At 41.9% G+C, this 26,531-nt stretch overlaps 1 long non-coding RNA gene across 1 annotated transcript in view; it reads right to left on the reverse strand.

Moving 5' to 3' along the window:
- Window positions 1-6: 6 nt before the first annotated feature.
- The window catches only part of LOC103395801 (uncharacterized), an 82,461-nt gene continuing 55,936 nt past the window's right edge, over window positions 7-26,531 (reverse strand). Inside the window, exons 5-6 of the long non-coding RNA XR_523288.3 lie at window positions 5,165-5,250; window positions 7-841 (exon numbers count right to left, since the gene is read on the reverse strand). This is a non-coding gene — a long non-coding RNA (uncharacterized LOC103395801). The remainder of the gene's footprint in view (window positions 842-5,164; window positions 5,251-26,531) is intronic.

Consider the following 26,531-nt stretch of genomic DNA (forward strand, 5'->3'; position numbering starts at 1 on the left):
GCGACAGGCCACGAATAGTTCTGCAGAGATCTCTTGGTGGGTTTTTTCTGTTTGCCGTCAGTCGTGCAACGCCGGGTTCATTTATAAACCGTGCCAGCATTTCATTTCCCATACGTTTTTTTTTTTTGTTGTTGCTCTGCCTCTTCCTGTAATGGTGAAACCGCTAACAAGCTTGAGCAGTGATACAGAAAGGCTTCAACATCCTGTCAACACTAATCAGAAATAATAACAATAATAAAAAACAGGTGTTTTCTCAGGTTTGTCTCAACTGCGTAAAAAAAAAAGCTTCGTCCCTCAGCTCTAATTCCGTGCTTGACATATACAGTAAATTGTCGTAGGCCCGGCTGACGAAGATCCTCCTTAAAGGTTAACTGCAGGAGTTTAAATTATAAAGAAGGGTGCATTGTGACCGACAGTTTCAGTATAGCCTCAGAAACAGTACGAGGGTGGCATTAAAGCACACGGTTAAACGATGTTTGGTTTCCAAGCTAAGCTAAGCTAAGCTGTCGGTTGCAAGGTACACGCGACCAATAAAAAAGTCACGGTCATCGTTTTCTTAAGTTCTTATTACCATTTAGAGTTGATGAGAAGGCATTGTTTCCCAAAGACTGGGTCGCGACCCTCAGGTGGGTCACAAGAGATTTTTTTTTGGGGGGGGTCGCGTCGCATCGTGTTTCCCGGGAGTTTACGGATAATGTCTATTGACATCGGCTCGATTTTGTCGTTAACACTGTGTTGTTCGGTAGGTACTTACATACAGTATGTGAGCTGCGGAAATTGAGTCGCGTCGCACCATGGAACGGAACACTGATGCAAGTCGAGGACCCCCTGTGGTCAAACTCTGCAAAAAAAAAAAAATGCATCAAGATATAGTAAGTTAACATTAGCTACATAAAAAACTTAACAAAAAAAAAACAAAAGCTAACCACATTTAGTAACATTAACTACATAAAAAAAACAAAAGCTAACCACATTTAGAATTGTAATAGCTACCTAAACATATCGCCAAATAGCTAAAAGTAACCTAAGAGACACATGAAGCGGGCCGGATTGAACCCCTATAGTGGTCCAATTTTGGGCCACGGGTTGTATGTTTGACACCCTGCCTTAGAGCTTATTTGTCTGTTAAAAAAAAAAATTCAAAACTCAGATTTTTTTTCTTCTCCCAGCACGGTCATGTAAAGGCACCGCTAACATTTTAGTAATTTCCCCAGGATTCCTCCAGTGGGCGCCTTTGAGATCAAGCGGGTCAGAGGAGCAGTCCAACCTATTCCACTTGCACAATGAGCAGGCCCCGAAAGTGCATGAAATAAGAGAAAAGAAATGCAATGAATAAATAAAAGGTGTGCGTGGAGGGAGTGTGGGCCTGGCTGGTTCCAGAACATCGGAGCCGTAATGGAGAACGACAAACTCAGTGTGACACGAGGAAAGCAACAGGGAATAGGTGTGTTGTGGGGCCAGATGGAGACAAATGTGATGTCTCTGTTAGAGAGACGCGGGCACACGCTGGCTACGTGTGTGTGTGTGTGTGCGTTGCCTATTGCCGTCTTGTACGACTTGTATGGATGGAAACTACAAACTACGGCCCGGGGGCCGGATGTGGCCCGTTTAGCTTTTCAATCTTTGAATTGGCTTTTGGTTAATTTATTTATATTTTGAAATAGAAATACTTAGTTACTTAGGTAACTAAGTATTAGTAACTATTTGGCTATTTGTCATTAATTGTACCCTTTTTATTTACTGAAGGTAACAATTAGCTTATAGACTTACTTTTGGCCATTGCTTGCGTAAGATAATAAATGTTTAAAAGTTTATTTAGCTAGCTAGCTAGTAAGAGTAGTAAAATTGCGTGATGAGTAACTACAAATAACAAGCCCACGGTTTTCCCCCTTTGTTTTGCAAATATTTCATATGTAATGAAGTATAATTATATAAGGAAGTATAATGAAGTATTATTGGGCCGATTCGAACCGCCTAGCGGGCCGGTTTTGGCCCGCTGGCCGTATGTTTGACACCCCTGCTTCAAAGTCCTCCCTTATGACGAGCGAACGGGATCAGTTCGAACCTCTCGAACTTTGCTTTCATTAAAATATTAAATTCGAGCAATAACACCGTGACGTCAGTCGTCAACTAGGGGGAGCTGTCTCGGATTCCCGTGGATTTGGGAGCAAGAGTCCAATAATGCCAACATAATGTCTCACAGCTGGACCTTAAATACGACCGAGCTCAGCACCAGACACACCTGCTCGGGTTTTACTTTGGAAAAGACGGTCATCAGTATCAGCAGGGTGAGCGTCGGGGCGGCGGCGGCGGTGGTGGTGTGTACTTTTACACGCCGATGGTCTTATGCCGCCGTTGCATCAGAACATGTGAAATTATACGGTGAAGGTCGAACGCTCGGGCTCGTTTGAAGTGTATTAATTACGAATTTTGCTCTCCAAAAAGCGTCTGGGGTCGTTTGATGTTCGCTGTTGACGGGGGGGGGGGGGGGGGGGGGGGGGGGGGGGGGGGGGGAGGGGGAGGGGGAGAGGGAGGGGGGAGTGAATCTGCGCACTTGAACAAATTGACTTTCTTTTAACTTTCATCCGTGTCAATTTGAAAACCTTGGATTCCAAGTGGTGTTTACAAAGTGTTCTGACAGACGACTCGAAGTCTAGCTAACACTAGCCCTGTTACACGATTACTACACATGTCGGAGGGCTTACATTTTTTTTTTCAACCTTGAGGGCCGGACACTCAAATAAAAAAAAATCAAAATCAAAATCACATTTTTGGAATGCGGTCGTGCATCTGATTCGACTCATCTGATTGGCTGGATTCAGTTGCTAACCACTACTGTATACTATGACATAGCAATAGTCACAGTTGTGTTTTTTTATTTGCGAAAGTGCTCAAGGTTTCGCAACTTCCGCATTGAGGTTTTAAGCCTGGACACCACATTTTATAGCCTGTTCAAACATTAGCTCACGCAGACACATGATTATGTAACGCTATGTTTACATCGGCGTAAACCAGAGCGGTCACAAAACACCCCCCGGCCTTCGACCATGATTTTCAAACGTTTCATTTTCTTTACCACCTATTTTTCGGTCACGGACATGGGTTGCCAGGTCCTTTCCCAAACCTCTTTCTTGATGAGGTCACCTGGCCTACGTCGGTACAAAGTTGGCAGGAGTTTGACCTCGTGTCTCCCGTTGCCCTTTCACCCACCTATTGGCTATTCCCACTGGGCGTCTGTGGTGGGGGGGGGTTGCCTGCAGTGGTCGCACGTTTTATGTGCTTGTTAAAAAGTTACGGAAGGAGTATCTCAGCTCTTAGATGGTTGCAGTTGAAGGTTGACCCAAGCTGTCAGTCACCGAATCACAGAACTTTTTTTTTTTTTTTTTTTTATTTTTTTACATTTGAGCTGTCATATTCTCATGTTGCTCCAGGCCAAAGCAAGACTTTTCTCCATCCTTCTATTGAATAACGTCACCGTGGGAGGAATCACTGTCTTTGGGATGATTTTCTTGACGACTTCACCATTTGGAGGGTGTAGAGAGAAGTTCAGACACGACGGTCTGGAGTAAAAAAAAAAAAAAAAAAAAAAGAGTGTAGGCCGCGTAAGCGCAGCACAGACCAGGCAATCTGCCTGCAGTGACAGTCCAGTTTTAAGCAGGTTCTGCTCGGCTTGATTGGAATGGACAAATCGTGAAGCGTCGGGGTAGAGTGCAGCTACACACACCACTGATCCACTAAACAGCAAAGTGCTGAATTACAGAAAAGCCGCAGCTACTGGCGCTACTGGGGTCCGTGTCAACAGATCTTAAAGATCGTAAAAAAAAAAAAAAAAAATGAAACGTCTTCCGATTGGCACCACAACACCGGCTGCATCGGCCAGAAAGACGTGCAGACGAGAGGTGTACCTCCGCAGGCCCGTTTGGCTCGGGGATAACCGAGGTGTTTCACAAACAAGAGTCGCACTTATGTGAAATCACGTGACGTGGGGTTGACATCGACTTCACATGTATGTGCACCGTGCAGACGTTTCCTGCCACCGTCATTGTCAAACAGAAGCTCCGTGGGTACAGATCACAGAGCTGTCTGGTGTTTTCTGAAAGGGGAAGCGAGGGTGTTCAAAAGTCAAAGACCTGCCATGGGGGGGGGGAAGCGAGGCACAGAAGTCGGCGCTTCCTGTTTGCAAATATCGGGTCACAACGAGAAGCTGCACTGTTTTCTGTTCTGTCTGAGCGTTCTCAGGGCGGTGGCTTTCCCGGCTGCTGCCGCTTTTATCGACCATGTCTTCACGGCTTTATGTGAAGGGTATGCTATAGAAAACAGAGACTACTTCAGAATTAGTAAGGTCAAAACAATTCCTACTAAAAAAACCTGAGCATTTTCTAATTAAATGTAAACATACTTTTCACAGCTACGACGATAATGTCTTCTATCTATCTATCCATCCATCCATCCATCCATCTATCTATCCATCCATCCATCTATCCATCCATCAGATTTGTTTTTGATTGATCGAAAAAAAAAGGTTTATTCCAGAAGAAGTATGTCAGCTAGAGAAATTAAATTTGAAAAAAAAAAATATATATATATGCGTGGTATTGTTATGAGGATCTGAACTTCAATGTTGTTTTTCTAAACTATCACAGTACGAGAGTAAAAAGTCCTAAAGATTATTTATTATTCTGCTGCAAGTTGTTGAGACAAAGCCACTCTTTATCACGCAATATCACATGACCCACCTATGACCTCAGACACACACATCCTGGCTGAGCGTAATAATACCGTACCTCATCCCCTGTCATATTATAAAAGCCTACAGGACGCTGTGACTGTAGGGGCCTCCAAATCTTCATCTTGAGCATTGATGCCATTTTTAATTTTTTTTTTTAGCAGTTTCAAAGTCCCAGGATTTATAGCCAGGTCATTGTGTAGTTGTTGACGAATGACAGCAATCCTTTTTTTAGTGTCGAAAACCAAATTGTGAAGTAGCTTTTGTTATAATTAACACCCTCCCCCCCACAGTGCTAGCTAATTTTTACTCTAAAATTAGTTGGATGGCTTTAACGGCCGCGGCCTATTGGAACGGAGAGAGAGAAAAAAAAAAAAAAAACCCCAAAAACAAACAACAATTATCCAGCACTGCAGCAAAACTTGAATCAATACCCACTTGTGTTGCTGTTCAGCTTCAGGCACGCAGTTGTACAGATGGTGTCGCTAGCTTAATGGCTCCTACGGGCAGCTCGTGTCCGCGTGCTGCGAATACAAAACAAAAAACGCAAAAAAAACACATCATCGTAAATGTAGCCTGTTGGGTATGACTGCAGCCATCTTGTCTCCGACATGAGCCTAATTAAATAAACGCACGAGCGGCACATGTGAGGCCCCGGGTCCTAAACGTGGCTCCAATATCAGAGTAAACAAACCAAGGGACGGAACCTTTAAAGAATAGCACGTCGCTAAGAAAGCTAGGTATATAGGAGGGTGTAGGGTGTCAGGAGTGTCAAATATACGGCCTGCTGGGGGGTTCAAAATGGCCGCCTTGATGAATTCTGAAATAAAAAAAAAGCCACAAACATTTTCATTGAATATGACTACGACTTGATGAATTCTGAAATTCAAAAAAATCCACAAACATTTTCATTGAATATGACTATTTCCTGATACATTTGTACTTAATACTACTTACTTGCTTACTTACTACTAATTTTGATACGATTGTACATCTACTCAGGCTGTACCAAAATGTTGACACCCTGGTATACGTGGCTAGGGAACTAGGTAAGTCAGGAGATGTAAAGTAGGGAAGTAGGTAGTCGGTATTGGCGGAGAAAAGTACGTCATTACGTAAAGTAAAAAGTAGAGTAGAGAGAGAGCGACGTAGATGTTGATAGTAGGCTAGAAGGTAGAAAAAAAAGTTGTTAGACTAGCAGGAGGGTAAGTTGGTGAAAAACGGTAAAACTGGGAAGGTTATCAGGGTGGATGTAAGACGGTGGGATGTAGGTAAAACATCTTAGACGACCGGTTGGTGAGTAGAGTACATATAGTCCATGTGGGCGAACAGATAACGTCTCTATCACGCCAGAGCACAGACATAAATCTTCCACGTTGCCGAGTTCCGAGGCTCACTGCCGCGAGGAACACGGCAGCTCCGCGGGGAATAAAGCTCATGTTTTATTTACAACTCTCGTTCGCGCTCGTGCGGGATTTCCCTCGTTACACTTCATAAGAAGGCTTCGAGCTTCCAGGAAACCAGCTTCACACTGCCGGTGACATCATTTCCCTGTCAGTAGGTCATGTCACGGATGAAAGGTGTCAAAGTCTGGCGTGAGGCGCGGCGGGGCGTGTGAAGCTCATTTTAATGTAAACGGTTGTGATCTGGGAAACGATTTATTTACACTCAAAAGGCAATAATATGATTCTGGTTCGTGGTCAGAGAGAGAGAGAGAGAGAGGAAGCGAAGTTACGCTGCGTACAGAGATTCAGGACATTTGTTTTTTTTCTTCTTCCAGTCCTCAAATAATTAGATGACTGATTGGCTAAAGATGAATCAATAATAAACACCATTAACCCAATTAATTACAAGCCTTAATTGTGTTCTTTAAGTGACTGTGCGTTTCTAATAAACAAAGCTTCCAGCTGAGTCACCCTGATGCACGACGGTCAGGAGCTACTTTGTTTTAGAAGAAGAAGAAGAAGAAGAAGAAGAAGAAGAAGAAGAAGAAGAAGAAGAAGGAGAAGAAGCTCGGTCAAACAAAGGAGACTCCTTCTCTCTGTATCTGCACTACTACCTTCAGTCCTCTCTCCTAGGCATCGACGACATATATATGAATCAAACAATATCAACTCGGGCCCAAATCCGGCCCATTAGTGGGTTCAATCCGGCCTGCTTGATGGAATTTAAAAGTAAAAAAAAAAATGCAAAAAACAAACACTTCATTGCTTGGTTCCCGCCTTCTTTCCTTCTTCTCGACTTGCCTTCCTTAAGTTAGCTTTCATAACTTTTTAGCTACAACTCTCTCGGCCGTAAAACTACATCGGAGGTTCGGAACAAAATGCCTTGTGAGTGTGTGTGTGTGTGACACATGAAGATGGCATACGTCCACACCCTGAGAGCCAGTGGCTCAATCATCCTGTTCTTTTCTGCCTGCTGTTGCAAAATGCTAACGTCTTCCTGATTACCATACCCACTGCTGGAATAATCATTTTTCACATTTTATTTTCCTTTTCTTCCTCCAGTACGGCGGGGAAAAAAAGCTGTACTGCGTAATTTTCACAGCATGTCACACTGGATTCAACCGCAGACCAGATCGCACCCGGTTTCCATCGCAGAATACGCATGAAATAATTGAACAAAATGTTCTTCTTAATCATAATCATAAATAGTCATTTGTTTATATTTTTATTAGGCTGTGATGACACAATGAACTGTCGGAACTCCCATACTGTACCAATGTCACTCAGCTACGCTAACAAACTCCCATACAATGTCACTCAGCTACGCTAACATGCTAAAATCATCAAGCTAAACATCAGAAGAGTGACTGACGTACGCTTTGGAGCCACAACGAAGGGCAAAAGGTTCCCTAAAAAAGAACGCGACCAAAAGAAAGTGAATGTAGCGCTAATGTAGTCGAAACTTCCTTCCGTGAACAGCGCCACCTACAAGTTCCTAAGCATAATTTATTTTAATGCTGTATGTCGAAATGACGGAACAAGACGTAACCGCAAAAGAAGTCGTGGATGTCGGTAAACGAGGCCCTCCTGTGGTCATGACGGGCACTTCATGAACACAAGACACACAAGAATTTTATAAACAAAAAAAATGCTAGCAATTGGTTTTCTAAAATTCTAACCAAGTCTACAGTCAAACTCTTATTAAGTTTCCAACATTTCAATGCCCCCCACCCAGGAGTCTCCGTCGGAGTAACCGAGTTAGGGCGACGTTGCCGAGACGAGACCTGTGAGGGCTTTTTCCCTCCTCTTTCTTTTGCAGTGCCCTGTTGCTTTGCGCGGACACCCTGAGTGATGTGGCTGCAAAGGGGCTCAGACAGAGCTCTTTATCATAGGTCTATATGAGACTTTCAGAGTCTCTCCAGTAATCGGGTCCACATGCCAATAGTGATGGATTCCTCGCCGCGGCTTGCTCCGTGCCAGACAACACACAGAAAACTGAATTAACGTGGGCCAAGTCCTTCTTGATCAATAAACATTTACTCCCGAGCAGACGCTGCATCTGCAACTCTGCCTTCATAATCAAAAACTTTTTCATCCGCGCATAAGGAAATACATGGCTGGGATGACCTCGTTTGGCATTTACTGCGTGGAACTTGGTCAACAATGTACAACAAAGTGCATTCTGATTTTGAAGGTTACACCTGAGGCCAGCCGCGGGGTCAAAGGAGGGCATTAAAAATTATATATATATATATTTTTAATCAATTAGTATTAGCATTAGTGTCGCAATCAATTAGTATTAGCATCGGTGTCGCAGCAACAGTGAGGTTAAACGATGACATGGGTGCTTCGTTCTTCTGTGACAGATCATGTCCGAGCTCTTCTGGATGCAGGTAGAGAGCGAGAAGTTCACTGACAGACGCTGTGATATTTCACGCTCGGGTGACTCATCTCCCAAAAAAGAAAAAAAAAATGAGAATGTCATAACAAACATGATAAATTACAACAATCCCGTTGTAATAATCTCCTGTTTCTAAGTCACAGAAAATCATTCATTATCAATATTAAAATTAAAACCTTCTGTAACTTAAGTCCATGAAAGCACAATAAATATCATAAAAAAAAAACAAAAAACAGCCTGGCCTTCAATAAATATCATAAAAAAAACAGCCTGGCTTTCCTTTGTTTCTTCATAAACCAGTTTCACTTTCTCCTCTTTTTCCTCTCTGCTGGGAGGTCAGAGGTCAGAGTCAGCTACGGGCCAGCAGTCTTAAGGCTGGTAGTGATTCAGTGTCGCGTTCAAGGACAACGCCATCGGATGGTTCAATGCAAAGCCCTTGAGTATTAAGGTCAGTCACCTTGTCCACTGTGCTACCAGGCTGCCGAAAAGTCACCTTCAAAAAAAAAAAATGTCTCTTTAAAATATAACCTACAGTTTGTCCCGCAGAGACACACCACCTACAGTACATAACATTACACACAGTATTTTGCAACGTAACTAATTGGGGAGCAGAGCCATCTGGTGGCTTCTGAAAGAACACCGAGATGACGCTTATCTTCAACACGGCTCTTTAAAAAAACAGTAAGTAGGACATTTCATTTTTTCTTTGTCCGATATTAGCTTTTTTGCCAATATTGTCCGAACACTTAATTTCCCGATATCAACCGGTTCAGATATAGGCCTGGTAATATTGATTTATTTATCTGTACAAACCACTGTAAGAGTTGCTGGCACCAGCATTCTGCATACAACAAAATAGATGAATTAAATGAGCGACAATGCTGCCATCTAGTGACTTTCATTTTCACATACAGGCATTTTTCTCCAAAATTATTATTAGGGCATTAGGGTTTTTATTATCGGAGGAAAAAAAATCGATAATGTTATTAATTCTTACGGAAAATACATCATTATGCTAATATCGCGGCGATAATGTCGGTTGGCCGATAATGTTGGACATGTCTAATTTTTAGTAATTGGCTCATTTGGATCGTATTCATGTTAATTTGATCCATAAATAAAACAAAAGAAAACACGTTGAAGCCAGTTTGGTTCTTGTAATGGAAAAATAAAAAAAAAATGTCATCTTTAACACACCTACAGCGCCACCATGGTACTGGTTGTAAAAATTGCTGCGTCATTCGTCCGCTGTGAATCAGCTCAACTTATGATTGAGTGTTGGTGCCGGTGCCAATCAGTGGAAATCACTACGTAGGACACACACGGAGTCCTATTCATGTCAGCCAGCCCCGGTCATGCACACGATTGTGTATCTAATTATAGGAGATGCATGCTAATACTTTCATTAATGGTAAATCATGACGTGCAGTTTGAGCCATCTGCTCTCACTCTGAATCATTATTGAGGATGAATGCTCCATGACTCATCATCGAGGCTCCCACCTCCCACCTCTCCACCCCCCCCCCCCCCCCCCCCCCCCCCTAGTCCCCTCCACATCTCTTTCCTTCCATCTCCTGAAGCTCTTATCAGACAGCTCAGTTCTCCTCTCTGCTCCCGCAGACGTACGAGGTGAGTCTATTAGACCGAATGATCCGGCTGACGCTCCGCGAAAACGCAAAGTACCAGTGATCAGTACAATATAAACAGAGCGTCTGCCTCGGATCCTTTGAGGATGAAAAGTAATAAATATGCAAAAAAAACCAAAAAAAAAACCCATCAGTCAAACTCCAAACTGCTACTTTACAGTACCAGTTGATGTCTTCCTATGCTAAGGTGCTAATAATCGGCATCATCATTTCTTTTGGTGCTTCAGTTTTCGGCGTTGGTTTCTTCGTTTTCGCTTTCGGCCAACAATTTTAATTTCAACTTCTTGCAAACGTATTTGTTGAATACGTACACCCAAACGTCCACTCAACATGGAGAAACGTCCGTTGCCCATAAGAACCTCCTCCCGACGTAATAACATCTTAGCTCCTTTTATTACACCCTACATCACGATGTTTACGCCGCAGTGCCCGCGCGTAGCCAGCCCACACAGCACCACATCTTATTAGTAATTCTAAACAGCTCCGGCTCTAGTTAAGACAATTCATTGGGGTCTCATTATGTTCTTAATGAATAAAGTAGTGACTTAATGTGCTACAGCGGTGACCTGCGTTGGTTTGAGAACGTCGTCGTTAGCATCAGGAGCCATCAAAGTGCCGGGGCCCCATTCTCGGCTGATGACCGTGAATGTAAGCGGTTTTGAATACCTAATTGAGTTCAAGTTCATTATACCTTGTTTATGGTCCTAATTCCAATTCTTAACTGTAGTCCACTCCGACGGAATAACCACCGAAGAACCTGCTTTTTAAACGCACTCACAGGCATTCGCCGTGAAGTGGAGGCGGCAGAGGGTTATTGGTCGCATCACGCCACGCCACGCGCAAATGAAAGAAATGATACCTAAAGATTTGGGAGAGGTTTCACAGAGAATCATTAAATCCTCGCTTCCACCACTTATCAAATAATAATATACATTTAATTCACATTCTGCCAAGGCTTAATGATACTTATTTATCCGTCATTCGGGGATTTTTTAAAATATTTATATAAAATACTTTTTGGACTTTTAAACACAAAATATTCACTTGGCAGCATGTTTTAGGACATACTCTTGCATTTTAGTGCATTTCGGGGACTTTTCGGTGATTTTTGAAATATTCATAAAAAAATACTTTTTGGACCCCCTTTTAAACACACGTAATATTCCACACTGATTTCCGACACCATCCCTTCCCAAGTGTCTTATTTTCCCCAGGGTTCAGGAATTGAAAGCCATGTCCGTGTGAAATCACGACCCAAATGTCTGAAAATTTACAGCAGATTGTTGAAATGTTATCGGGTAGTGGTCCAGTTTTTATAGATGTTAGAAAGCGGCATGAGACGATCCCTGTGTGTGTTTTTATGGAGAGGCTGTTGTGACGCTATAAAGGAAATGATGATCGAAATGATCTTTTCCGCGGCCCCGGCCACGTCCTTCTGTGGCTAAACTACAGTCATAACCACACGATGGTTATTGTTTCAGGGTTATTTTTTTTATGACTTTATGTGCATATATATATATATATAGGCCTAATAATAATTTTGGCTCAAAAGCGCATTTCTCATTTGGCACACAGGGTTTGTGTACACGTACTGTGACACGTGAGATCGACGACCGGTGTTCTCAGACGATCGGGAGTTCACTCCCACACTACTACGAGTGCCTGAAGGTTACATGAATCAGGGACACCAAAGTGCAGATTTACAGCGTTCGCAGTACTATTTTCTGTCAAAGCTTCGGATATTTATTCGCAAGGCCTCATGGTTTACGCACAAAGAGACAAGTAAATGTAGTTGTTTTATCTCAGCGTTTATATATTTACCAGCTATGGATACGGTAGCTAAGGCGCTACTGTATCTATCACGGGAGAATATATTGCGATATATTGCGATGTATTGCAACAATATATTTTGTCTTTTAACAATAAGGAAATTGCTTAACATCAGGTTACTAAAATCGGAACAGAGGGATCTGCATTTGCACGGTAATTGTTATAAAAAAAAAATCGATATAGTGCTGAAGAATATCAATACGGTATATTGCTATATTTCAGTGTATGAATGTACAAATGTACGCTAGGGGGTTCAATCGGGCGCGCTTGATGAATTTTGAAATAATAAAAAACCCACTTCAAGTTCGTTTTTACAAATGACATTTCATTATATATGACTATTTTCTAATATACTTCTTTGCAAAAAAACAAAGGGGACAAACATGGACTTATATATATACTTCTTTGCATAAAAACAAAGGGGACAAACATGGACTTAGTTTTACCTATAGCTAACTATGTTGCGATGTACTGGTGCGGCCATCTTTGACATTTAATTAGGCCCGAATGTGGCCCCTGAACCAAAATGAGTTTGACACCCCTGGTCTAGAGCCTGAAACATCAGACCACATTTGCCCTCTTTCATCATTTTCTTTCTCTTTCTCTTTGTACTTTTACTGTATCTCCATTCTGACCATCTGCTCCTGCTCGGTCTCATCACAGTGGATCCTGCGCCTCAGTCTGTTCCTTGAAAGGTTAGACGTGTTTCGTCGTCGCATCTGAACTGGTGTCGCTAAGGTCTTCTATCGTTTCTAACATTCAAATTCAAAATTCAAAGGCGCAGGGTGGACTTTGATCGACCAGGTGGCATCGCTGCAGCAGGTTAATCACAATACGGAAAAAGTCCCGACTCCAGCAGTACCAACAGAAGCACGGCTGAGCTCACTTATGAATCAGGGACTGTTTTTCCTCTCTCTTTTGTCACTGCGTAAAAAGGTCAGGGGGGGAGGTGGGAGGCAAATGGAAAAGCATCTTTGTTGGTAGTGAATTTTGCAGCAAAGGTGAAAGCCTTCAAAGCCTCGAGTTGGCTCATCGGAAAGCTGCCATGTTGCCGACTTTTCCAAACCGGCGAGTCACTTTAACTCTGTATAGAGGTGCACCTAGCTACCTTACGCCGCTTTCAAGGAGATTGGTCATTCAGTGAACTGACCATTGTGGTTTAAAAATGTCGTTTTTGATTAGTTCTTTTTCGCTCTTTAACCAGAAAAGCCCCTGAGATCACAGAGCTAACGTCAATGAGGTGCAAGAGGGGAAGAAAAGCAGCAGCACGACCCGAGACAGGGAGGCATTTACAGGAAATAAAAGAAATACTACAGTAAGTACACAGGTTACTCTATAAACTTACCAAGGCTGAAGAAATGACATACTTCACTGCTATCGTACCATCCACTTTACAGAGACTGGGGAAGGCCAAGAGAGCTTTTAGAAAGGAACCTCTGACCAAGCGGAGGGTTAGATATATTGTAAGCAAGTTTAATGAGTTTCAAGTTGCGATCTGAACATTTTCGTGTCCATTTTGTGTGGACAAAAAGATGATGTTGAAGCAGCCGGCGAAAAGCTTTTAGTAAAGCTAGCTGTCCTAGAGCTTTAGCGGGTAGTTCAGCATTGCAATTTAAGGCAGGTTAAGCTAGCAGTACAGGCTAGTGGTGCAGAAGTACTAATGGATTATAATAATAATAATAATTGAGTACTTTATTCATCCCATAATGGGGAATGTAAGTCTTTTGCAACCGATACAGGCTGCCACAAGGGGGCACCATTCCTCTGTGAATCAAACCTAGGCCTCTAGGCTTGCAAGGCAGTCATGCTAACCATTACACTATGCGACTACTATTGGTGACTATATTAACAGAAAATTGAGTGCCGCCATTTTGAATTAAATGTTAAGTGTTATGTATTAGCTAGCGATGTCCGATATGAACTTTTTGCAGATATCCGCTACGCCGATATTGCCCAAACACTTAATTTCCGATATCAACCCATACCAATAATTTATTTATCTATACAAACCACTGTATGAGTATGAGATGCTGCCATCTAGTGACCTTCGCTTTAAAATACATCCATTTATCTCCATTGTTTGACAAAATCCAGGCAAAGCGTTGACGGGATTTTATTATCGGAGGGAAAAAAAACGATTCTTACCGATATTACATAATATGCTAAGTCAATAGCTATTGCCATGTAATCTGCGGTCTCTGAGCGTTTTTTTTTTTTCGACTAAAATATAAGCAACAAAACCTGCTGTCACAAAAACATTAAGAATGGAAAAATGACATTTTTCTACACTCCGCGGCATTTGATCTGCGGTATTCATCCCTCTTCTGACATTTTGTATGATTAGCTCTGGGCGTCATAGAGGACACACTTAGTCTCCATCGTTTACGTTTGAAAATCTAATTAACAGGCTGGAAACGCATTCATACTCAAATAGTCCCTGCCAATCGTTTTAACTGCCGAGATGAAAAGGCTGGCTGAGAACACTCACGCTGAAAATGTCACTCTGTGTCCAATGGATTTTTTTTTTTTCTTTTCTTCAGCAAAGTGAATTAGTCACTAATTCTAGCGGCGTGTCAGTCAAGCACTGGATTAATGAATAAGTAATTGGAGGGGGGGGGTTGATTTCTGACACAAGAATGGATCAGTTGCAGAAATCTTGACGCTGTACAGCGTAATTATTTCAACAGCCTAATGTATATTATTATATTATTCATTATTATGGTCAATTAAAAGAGTCCAAAGTCCAAAATCGGCAAAAGATAAAAAAAGGTCAAGACAGAGTGTGATAAGAGACACACAGCAACAAGTGGTTCCGTAGTGCAGCGGTTAGCACGCCTGCCTTACAAGCAGAGATCGTCAGGTCGTCCTGTTCGATTCCCGCAGGAACAAGGGTCAGCCAGTTGCAGCAGACGTGCTGAGAATTTCCCGAGTGCGGGATCAATGAATTTCAACTTATGTAGTCATGAATTATTCTTGTGTGAAATTTTTCTTTCACTGTCTAATCCTAATTTCTGATTAGACACGGGTGCTGAGACCAATCCAGGTCGAAATGAAGACCGTCTTCTGTGATCGTAAAAAAGGAACACTTTTGTTTTTTTTCATCATTAAAAAAAAGTTTGTTTTTTTTAAAAAAAGTGCAAAACAAGAGTTTTATGTTTTTGCTGTGGGCTGCAATCCTTTTGATCATTGAAAGAGCGTGCAGCCTGGAAAGGAACCCCATTGGGAGCGTGTTGATTGCTTCACAATACGGTGCGATATAGCGAATAAAAAAAAAAAAAAAAAAAAAAAAAAAACTGCAGAGAAAAGCTGTTAATGACTGGCGTCGCCCGAGGTGAGTGTTGGCGGTTTGAGAGTCACGGGTTGTCTGTTCAAACCCACAGACCCGAAGAAACGTGTGGGCTCAGGAGGTGAAAGCAATCCGGGCGACACCGCATCGCTGGGCCGCCTCCTGTCAGTCAAACCGCGAAAACCTTGGGGCTGTTTTGAAGCGATGAAGTGATGCAAGCGTCTTTGTCATGAGGTGAAATGAGGCGCGTCGCGCAGCTACGGCACACGCTGCCTCGGATTTACAGGCAGCAGGGGCGCAGGGTCTCTGCCGACGTCCCTGTTTTTCGACGACACACATGACAAAAGGCTACCGACGTTGGTCGAAGCTCCAAGCTCCAAGCAGTCGCTCTGCACTCTTGAAAGATACACGAAAGAGCAAAGCCTTCACATATGTCACTCCTTCACTCATAAAGATACAGGAATCTCGCTGTATTCATCACAGCAGAGCACCGTTGGACTATAGGGAGAGTATGTGCTGGAGACTGAAGGACAAAGACACAAGAATTGAAACACATAAAACCCCAGGCACTCATAGACGATAAAAAAAAAAACATCTTGTATTTTCTAAAGAGCTTTGATCATACTGTATCTTTGTGAAAGGCTGTTTATGAGATTTTTCTATCAAGTATTACATTTTAATTTTTAGGTTTTTCCAAATCGTCCGAACCCAAAGAACTTATGAAAGACAACGGTAATTCAACCTTGACGCGACAAAGATACGGGTCTAGTGCGAAAGACACCCAGCAGAATTGCTAAAAAAAAAAAAAAAATTGAGAAATGTCTGTTTTTTCATCCAATGAAATTCCTCAAAACCATTCTGAGAAATTTCTGTTTTTTTCCATCCAATGAAATTCCTCAAAACCATTCAAACCTCATTTCCAGAAAAATTTCTGTTTTCTAAAATGTGATGAAATCTCACAACAGGGCCGTCAGAGTCAGACTTAGGGGTGTCAAACCTACGGCCCGTGGGCCAAAACCCACCCGCAAGGTGGTTCAATCCGGGCCGCTTGATGAATTTTGAAAGTGGAAAAAAATGCTCAAAGACTTCATGTTAGTGATGTTTGGTCAAATTATTTTTCATTAAATATGATATATTTTCTAATACTATATTTGCAGGAAAACAAGAACGGAACGAACATACTACGTACTTATTGTTATTTAATTTAATTCAATAATGTTCGTAATGATCGTACTGGTGCGGCCCACTTGACATCCAATCAGACTGTATGTGGGCCTCGGAACCAAAATGAGTTTGACACCACTGGGCTAGAGATAAGAGATAAAGAAAAGGGGGGAAAAAAAAGAATGAAAAAGAAAGGAAAAAGTTAAAGGATGGGATACGTTCGAATCCAACGAATCATGACTGAATCATTATGAATCATGAATCTCTGAACTCATCCATGGATCACATCGAAAAATCCAATAACACATTTTCAGATTACATTTCGATCAATATATAAAAAAAAAAAACACCGAAACATTGTGTTATCCCTTTCGATATAAAAAACCCACCGAAACATTGTGTTATCCCTTTCGACCGTCTCGATGCTATCAGGGCTAATTGGACAAAGAGCCGGATTCCGATTTTTGACGCACATCCTGGTATAAACGAACTCAACAGCGGGTTTGGAAAAAGTCAATACAATAGCAGTGAATCACTCAACCCCTTTGAATCTAGCGCTCTGTGCAGGACAGCTTTTTGTCCCGCACTCATTAAAAGCGATCTTTGCCGAAGAGGATCTTCACTTTCACTCGGGCCCGTAACGAATCCCAACATTAAGCAGAGATAAGGACACGGACTCTCGACATCAAGTCGGTGAACGCTGTCCCGGATATTAATAACAGAACTGGAGAACCTGGACGATAATGGCCCCAAGTAGTGACTGTGGAGTAGCCTGGAGAACCGTTGACCCGCCGTGACCCGACTAAGAGGAGTGAGAGACGAAACGGGAAAGAGCTGGGAGCAGAGAGCGCACTCGGCTGCAGCTGCCAGCCCAGCACCTCTCACGGAATAAAAATGTCCCTCTTATCTCTGATTCTGCGGCCTTGGCCTGATCTGCCGTGATCTAGAATGACTTTGTAGTTCCACAACATTATCCCGCCTCTCCACAGCCATCAGCGGCACTGGCCAACAAACAAGCATTAATTAGAAATCCATTAAAAAGGCCCTAGTTCGTCAGCAATGCAGCCATTATCAGATGACATGTCATTATTTTTCCCTTCTCGCTGCAGCAGAGAGCAGCAATGGCGGTGGTGGTGGCGGCGGCTTCTGGCAGCTTCAGTGGAACAAACAACTCATCTGGTTAAGAGCGCCGCTGTGGGAGCGTGTAATTTGTGGAGATGGGTTTTCCAGGGGGTTAATTTGGCGTCCGGCCTCACAGTATGATGACAATGGTCAGAAGTTATTAATTATATACCTTTGTGTTGTGTACGGCACTGAACGATGGGGAAAAAAAAAGAATGACACAAAACGCCGGTGAAGAAGAATTCTGTGCTGCTCTGTGTTGGTCTACGACTAATCTTTTAGTTACGTTTTGGTTACGTTAAAGTAGAAGGTGTGGTGTTTTTTTAATCATATTTTCTTTTTTTATCTATCTGTCTATCCATCCATCCATCCATCCATCTATCATCCATCCATCCATCTATCCATCCATCTATCCATCCATCCATCCACCTACTTACAGTATCTCACATATATGAAATTTTTTTCTTTCTCATCCCACTGTATTGATGACCGTTGTGTCATCGTCTTCTGTGCACATGTCCATAAAAGAGCTGAAAAGCTCTTGGACCTCGAGTGAAGATTGTTCGGTTTGAGACAAACGCAGAGACAGACACAGCATTACAGTATCTCACATATATGAAATTTTTTTCTTTCTCATCCCACTGTATTGATGACCGTTGTGTCATCGTCTTCTGTGCACATGTCCATAAAAGAGTTGAAAAGCTCTTGGACCTTGAGTGAAGATTGCTCGGCAAAGCTCAAGCCAGTCTGCGTGAGACAAACGCAGAGACAGACACAGCAATTAATCCCTTCCGTGTCTGCATGGCAAATGAGTCGCCGTTCTACAAAACACAAAGCTCATCATGAATAGTTTCCAAGGGCTCGGACGCTCGATCCATCAATTAGGAATCGTTTGTCCGGGGCCAAATCAGACCAGGTTTCAATCCTGTTAAGCAGGTGGTTTTAGGGGATGAAAAAAAAACAAAAAAAACAAAAAAAAAAACCAAGAATCAAATACATGATCTGTGAGTCGGCAGCTCTGCAGGATAAACAGTTTTAGAGTCTTTACTCTTGAAGCACCTCAATGACAAACACGCAGGCAATAAAAAAAAGCTACACTATTCATTTTGACCCAAGATGACGCAGATGGATTTTTTTTATTCCACAGGATAAAAATAAAAGGGCTAATTAGCGTGGTGCAGATGGTCACCTAAAATGAAGTCCTGTCTGGTCATAAAAATGAGTGGAATTCACATCCTCTTCAGCTGTCCCCCCCCTATAAAAGTATGCTATGGAAATATATATATATATATATATATACATGATCTGTAAATAGGGATTGGTTAAAGGAAAAGACAAGAAATGGTACAAAACATCCACAGATACTGGAGTACACACTGTGTGTGTACGAGTACTACATATTCGAAAGTGATACTACGACATTATCCAGGCCATGAATTCGATCTGAGAAAATGTTTATAACAGACAGAATATGACCATAATTCTGGGACTGGAATTTTCTTAAACCAACATATACATCTTTTTAAGTGTTTTTAGCTAGCTAGCTAGCTCGTTAACATATAGTTTCCTATGACTGACCTTATTCCTCTTTTTTTTTTATGCTCTGTTTTTCCAGCTTATTTTCCTCTAAACACTAAAAAATGTTTGTGAAAATCTGAAAAACAAAAACCAATTTGGCACTAACTCCTTTTAATCCTGTTCTTTTGAACAACCAATTTAAGTCTTGTCTGAGCATTTCTCTACTCGTAGGTATTTGCATTATTCAGAAGCCGAACAAGTGTCCCCGACAAAGTGGCCGTGTGCGTGCATGAGCCGCGGTCTACTTTAAACTGAACGTGAATCTCTCTCTCTCTGCCTCACATCTGTGTGTGAGTGTGTGAGTGTGTGAGAGTGTGTGTGTGCAGGGCCGTTTTTTTTCTCCCAGTTACTGCTGTAGCTGTGGTCCTTCGTGCCGCTGCTCATCAAGTCAAGAAACTCAACTGCATGGACTTAATTATAAGGCAATTAAATACTATTAATATTCATATTTATTTGCTGTAAATAATTAGTTCTGGTTTGTCGGTGCCACTAGGTGGCTGCAGCCATAAATAAATAAAAAAAGATAGATAGATGGATGGATGGATGGATGGATGGATGGATGGATGGATGGATGGATGGATGGATGGATGGATGGAGCAATGTCACATTACTGTGCGATACGACGTACGAACTGAATAGTCCCGTGATTGTGTTACGTCGTAACTACCGGAAGCAACTGTCACTTATCGCTCGTGCATTAATCACGTGACGAACTCGTTCGACATATAACCACTTTCAATGAAACAATTTTAAAGCTGTCTTCAGAGCACTTAGCTTTAATATCTTGCAATGTCACATTACAGTGCGATACGACGTACGAACTGAATAGTCCCGTGATTGTGTTACGTCGTAACTACCGGAAGCAACTGTCACTTATCGCTCGTGCATTAATCATGTGACGAATATATATATATATATATAACCACTTTCAATGAAACAATTTTAAAGCTGTCTTCAGAGCACTTAGCTTTAATCTCTCTAAAATGCCAAGGGTGTTACGCTTCTGTTTTTTTTTTTTTCCTTTTCCTTTTCCCTCCCCTGCCATTGTCTCTGAGGTATCATAATTGCAGCACTCTTTGGTGAATCATGCAAGTACGAAATGTCACTTTGCCCCAGCGTTACTGTTAAAATACAGAGAAATAAAAGGAGAAATTAGAAAATAATAATTAAAAAAAAAACAAAAAACAGCTGGAATATTTTTATGCGGTCTAGGATTCTTCCTGTGTTTGTTCCTACATCTGACAGGCCAGCAGAGGTGGAGGACTCTGGGCTCACTGGGGACCATGGATCTGTCAGGGTGGATAATGGCTGCTCCTCCGTGTGAACTCTGAGCAACTGGGCCACAACACAATATAAATAAAAAATAGAATATGTTTGTTTTGGGTCTACATTTAACCAGTGCTGTCAGTGTGTTTGTGGCAATGTGTCCAGATGGCTGTCAGTGGGGGGACATGTCCAGATGACCACACTGTTCTCCACGGGTCGCACTGTAAGAACCATGACAGCGGTGACTTATTAAACAGAGAGAGAAAAAAAAAAAAAAAAAAATCAACAGAATGAGTAAAAAAGGATGCTTCTCCTAGATTTGGGTAAGTTCGGAATTCATGTCTTTATATAATTATTTTTAATTTCGTTTACTTCGCTGTTGCTTGAATCCTTTTTTTAAACACAAAAATTTTAAAAAACAGCAGATTTTTATGGTTTTTGATTGTTTATTTTTGTCCTTGTTTGAGTGGAGAGAATTATTAAGACACTATAGCATTTATGTACTAGACCTGGGGTTCCAAACCCCATTTACTTCATTCACAGAGAATCCAATGATTTTTCAAAAATAAAATAATGTCAAGTCAACGAGATGTTTCATTTTGAAAATAAATACCAGTTCGTGTAAAACTTTGCTGAGATATGCGACTTTCCTAACCGTAAGCTGTTTCTTTTTCTTTTTTTTTAATTTTTTAAATTAAAAAGTGTAACGTGTACAGCGTAATGTGCCACAGAACTGCGTCAGGGAATACTGTTAATTACACAGTACATACATCACTACGAAGGCCATCAGTTTCTCTTGGCTCGGGGACATCTCTGATGGACAGGATGAAAGTGGAAACACGATCCGCGGTCGGATCAGATTCTCAGCCTCATTTGGGGGAATTGGAAATTGTATATTATCTGAAGAACAAAAAAAAAACTGCCAAGGCTGTTGACAACAGAGCGTCAATACAAGGCCCCCTTGTGCATGGATTACAATAGTGTGACATATTATAGATATAGTGTTATACTGCCTGACTGGCCTTACTACAGTCCAGATCGAGAAATGACCGCAATCATTAACAGACCAATGATTGTTGAAACTCAAATGACCACTTTTTTTAATTGGGTATGGCATGAGGTCAGTTGATCTTTTCTGATAATGATGTGGTCAGTTAAGTAGCCCAGGGAACAACAGGGGCGCTAGAGTGGCAACAATAAGACAACCCCCCCAAAACAGTGTCCCCCCCAAAACAGTCTCAATGTACATATGTGTGCATGTATATATATATATATATATATATATACTGTATATATATATATATACTGTATATATATATATATATAAATGCATACATATACCCATGTTCTTCCCCATATTTTGGCTAAATTCAAGTGTAGCACATGATAAAAGACCCAAACGAAGGCTGTAATTCATGTTCACCAGACAGAGAAGCTGTGGACCAGCGGTGCAGTGCAACATCTCCATTCATAACTGAGAGGCAACCATCTGGAGAAAGGCACAGGCAGTTGGAGTTTCATTCTCAGCTGCTTTGGCACAAAATCTACACAGTGAGGAATCAATCCAGCAGCCCGAAAGTCGACCATCACACACATGCAGTGGACAAAAAAATGACGTAAACCAGGGGGTGTCAAACTCATTTTGGTTCACAATCTAATTAGATGTCAAGTGGGCGGGACCAGTACAATCATGTTTTCCTCTTTGTTTTCACGCAAAAAAAAAATATACTACATATGTATTTTTGTTATTATCCATATTTAATAAAATACAAATAAGTGTATTTTTTTTATTTTCAAAATTCATCAAGCGGGCCGGGCCGGATTGACCACTCCAGCGGGCCGGTTTTGGCCCGTGGGCCTTACGTTTGACAACCCCAACGTAAACAGTAAGACATGTTGAGGTTTCTCGGCTTTCATCAAAGTTAGTTTCTCGCTTTTAGTCCCAAATATTTATGTGAGAGCTGATGAGTTTTTTTAATTTTTTAATCGCGTTTATGTTTTTATTATCAATGTCTGTCCTCCACTCTCTCCTGCTGCGTGCGTACATCTTCAGATGCGCAGATGTTACACCAATCGGAATGCTGTACATCAAGCCTTGCGCTCGTCCCCTCATTAAAAATATGTGCCTGGTTGACGACGTTCTGTCCTCATCCTACCGTGACGGCGTCGTCTGTTGTGAGAATCTGCGACTGTCAACCGCTCATCTGCATCTGTATTTCTCGTAGCGTCGAACGTCTCAGAATTATGAGCCAGCGCAGCAGGACGACGACGTCCTGTTTAGAGTTTGATTCATTTCGTATTTTCTTTGTAAAGTAAACGCACTTAGCCATTGAGAGGACACTGGACCGAGTTACCCAGAGATAATCAGAATGTATTTTTCTAACTGACCGGGAATGAAATACAGACATATAATCGAAGCTCTATGGGGAGACATTAGGGAACAACGTGCAAACGTGAAAGTGAAGCCAATCCCAGCAGGAAGCAAGAGCGCTTCACAAACCACGTTTACTATTTTGCCCATCGTATATATATTTATCGTGAAGAATTATTGTTGAAATAAATATTAAAATGTCACTGGCTGCAGTTTTTGAATAGCAGCATAACAGTGAGACGACAGAATGGTTCTGGTCTTCTAACAGCAGCTTGTTAAACAGCAGCCTGGGGCCTGTTCCACAGCCACAGGCCTCAACCAAGAAGAGGTGGGTGTGTGTTCCTTAACTTAGCAGCAGGTCTCCATGCAGAAGTGACCCCGTTCTCTTTGTCACTGACAATTAACTGGCGGCCCGTGGGCCAAATCTGACCTGCCTGAACCACCCCATCCAGCCCGCGACTCCAATCTGAAATAATGTTAAGAGAAAAATGTGATTTTGATTTCATTTTATTTGAGGGTCAAAAATACAGACCAGGCATGGGCAAACTACGGCCCGGGGGCCGGATGTGGCCCGTTTGGCTTTTTAATCCGGCCCGCCAAACTTGTCCAAATTATATTATTAATTTATATTATCATTATATTTCTGCCTTTCCTTTGAAATGCCCTTGTTTCCCCATTGAATGGTGTAGAAATGGCTAATAGCATTTTAGCATTTTAGCATTTATGCATGACTTTTCCATGTCATTTATCTTAGTTTACACGAACGGTCCATCTATCTGCTCCTGACCTGGCAACCCCCTGTCAAATTTTAGGACCCACCGTGGCCCGAAAGTCAAAAATTTTGCCAAGGATGTCAAACATAAGGCCCATGGGCCAAAACCGGCCCCGCTGATGAATTTTGAAAATAAAAAAAACTCCACAAAAACTATATGTTTAGGAAATGTTTTTTAAAATATTTCATTATAAAATAATTTTATAAATTTAAAATAATAAATTTATCTAACTATACTAGTTCTAGTCTGCATTAAAACAAAAGGGAAAAACATGGAATTATTAAAGGCAACTAAACACTTTTTAGCTCCCGCGGGCCACACAAAATGACTTGGCGGGCCGCATTTGGCCCCCGGGCCTTGAGTTTGACACATATGGACTATGCGGTAGACAGTCTGTAGTACAGTAATTACCCTAACACTCAACAAAAGCGGTCCAACAGTACAAGCAGTCGGTGACATCAGTTTCTCTATTTTTAGAGCTAACAAATACGACATCAAAGTGTCATAAAAGCAGCATAATTTATATTCAAGTGTTTCAAAGAACCAAAGAAAAATGTGCTGCTTGGTTGCGCGGAGCTCACGTACAATGGCACAGTGCTGAAGCCAGACTTCTGACAGGATGGCAGTTTGTGAAAAACAAAAAACAAAGACAAATACTTATCTGAGAAGAGACAAAGTAAGGCCAAAAATAAAGCATTATATAATACCCAAATAGCAAGACCTTAAAGGAGGAGGACTTGCAGGTCAATTAAAAATCCATCCGTATGTGGAAATAACAACGCGGCTTAATAATTCATAGTTAGATCTGCTTTTATTTTAAGATCAAAAACAGCGCACTGATTCAACATTTTTTTAAAACCGTAACGTAATTAATTTTTTCCCAGCTTTCTTCCCCCCGTGCGACGCTCACAGAGACGCCTTAATTAACCCAGTTTGACTAATTGAATCAGATTAAAGCAACAATCCAATCCACGCGGCCGTTCCTCCGCTGCAGATTGATATCGGCGCCAGACGTTTTCTCAAATAACGCCGTGAGTAATGATCGGAATTGGGCCCCCCCGTCACTTCACGCGCTCGTTTATCACGTCCCCAGTGGCTTTACCCACCACGGCGTCGACATGAACGACATGCTGGTCGGACTGCGGAGTGTCATTGAGAATACGCAGCGCAGGACCTTGGTTTTTGGTCCGCCACCATCTATCACGGCTCTCTCTCTCCGCGCTGATCAAGTCCACGCAGAACCCGCTGCAACAAATACCCCAGGTCTGACCTTCACCTTAGCTGAACCCGTCCATCAATAGATGATTAATAGTCCAAGTAATGAACCGCCCCACCACCAAAAAAGTGACACTCATTTTCGCTCCATGTTGTAACAGCTGGGTTCCCGTTCGACGACAGCGTCCTCTGATAAATGAGGGGTTTACGTGTCCTACTTGAATGTGATTTTGTGACTGATGGACCGACCCATCCATCACTTGGTGTGTCATTATTCAAAAAGTAGTCGAGAAACTATCGGGGAAGGGAAAAAAAAACAAAAAAAAACTGGGTCATAAGTTGGAGAAGTTTGAGAGTGGACTCAATTGACTTTGCAGATTTGTAATAGAGTACTCAGAGTGTCGTTCCGTCGCGGGCCATCCTGTGACAAATCAGCAGCAGCAGTAACTGAATTAACATTTTATGGGAGCAGAGATGGCAAGAGGTAGAATCGACTTCAGGGGGCCTAAAAAAAAAGTTAACGCATTACCCCGCGATGGAGGAATACCTGATGAGCACATGTTTATATGTATGAGCGGTCGCTGCCATGGTTTTTCTGTACTGGTAAATTGTTAGAGCAGATGGTGAAGAAAATCAGCAGGTCTACATGTTAACGTCTCTGTGTGTGTGTGTGTGTGTGTAAATACGCACGTTCGCCAAACACCACCAACCAGAGTCATATGGATCTTGCGCAATTAAAACGAACAACTGTAATTATTTTTTATCTCCCTTATGCCAAAGTCTAATTGATGCCTCTCCTGCTTTGAGTACCATAGTACTCCAAAACAACACAGATGTGCAGAGATAATCACAGCATTTACGGCCACGCGACAACTGTTAAAAGTACAAAAAAATGGAAGTACGTACAGTGGAACCTCGAGATACGAGCATGATCCGTTCCAGGACTGAGCTCGTAACTCGGGGTGCGCGTATCTCGCATCATTTATATATATATATATATATATATATATATATATATATATATTAAGTCAAAAATTTTGCCAAGGCAAAGGATATATATATATATATATTTGTATATATATATATTTTTTTTTTTTAAAAACACGACAGGAAATAACATGGATGAAATGAATGGAGTTAAGGAGATCACACCAGATTGCAAATACGAAGATGCAGACTTGACAGCGCAGCTTTTCCATGATTCAAGGTTGGCAACTCCACCGAAATAAGTTTCCGGAAGGAGGATCAGTCAGCAACAACAGAGACAACGAATGAATCCTTAAAAGAACGGCAGGATGATGTCAGGGAGAACGATTTTTATCAGAGAGGCAGAATATTCACTGGCTGTTCTGCAGAATAACAAGACAGCATACGGGCCTGTATCAGCCCCCCGGTGCTGCTGCGTGTTGAGTGACTGTCAGCACATATAGAATAATGAGCCCCAGTTTTGCCCCTGGACAGAGCAGTGCAATAATGGTGTTTGGACGGTGAGGCAGTTTTGACTGCTGCCGCATCGTGACAAACTCACTCTTTTCAATTTTTGTTCATCCTACTTTAATATTACGACGCCCCCCTCCCCTTTACGCCCCGCCCCGCTCCGCTCCGCCATTACATCTGTTTTTGTAGAGAGTTTTTTTCTGTAATATGACACATTTAAAATCACAGCCTTTTCCACTTCGTGTTACTTAGGTGTTGGGGATATTAAAAA

Source organism: Cynoglossus semilaevis, chromosome 20 (assembly GCF_000523025.1).
Source record: "Cynoglossus semilaevis isolate Cse_v1.0 chromosome 20, Cse_v1.0, whole genome shotgun sequence".
In the NCBI taxonomy this organism is placed as follows: Eukaryota; Metazoa; Chordata; class Actinopteri; order Pleuronectiformes; family Cynoglossidae; genus Cynoglossus; species Cynoglossus semilaevis.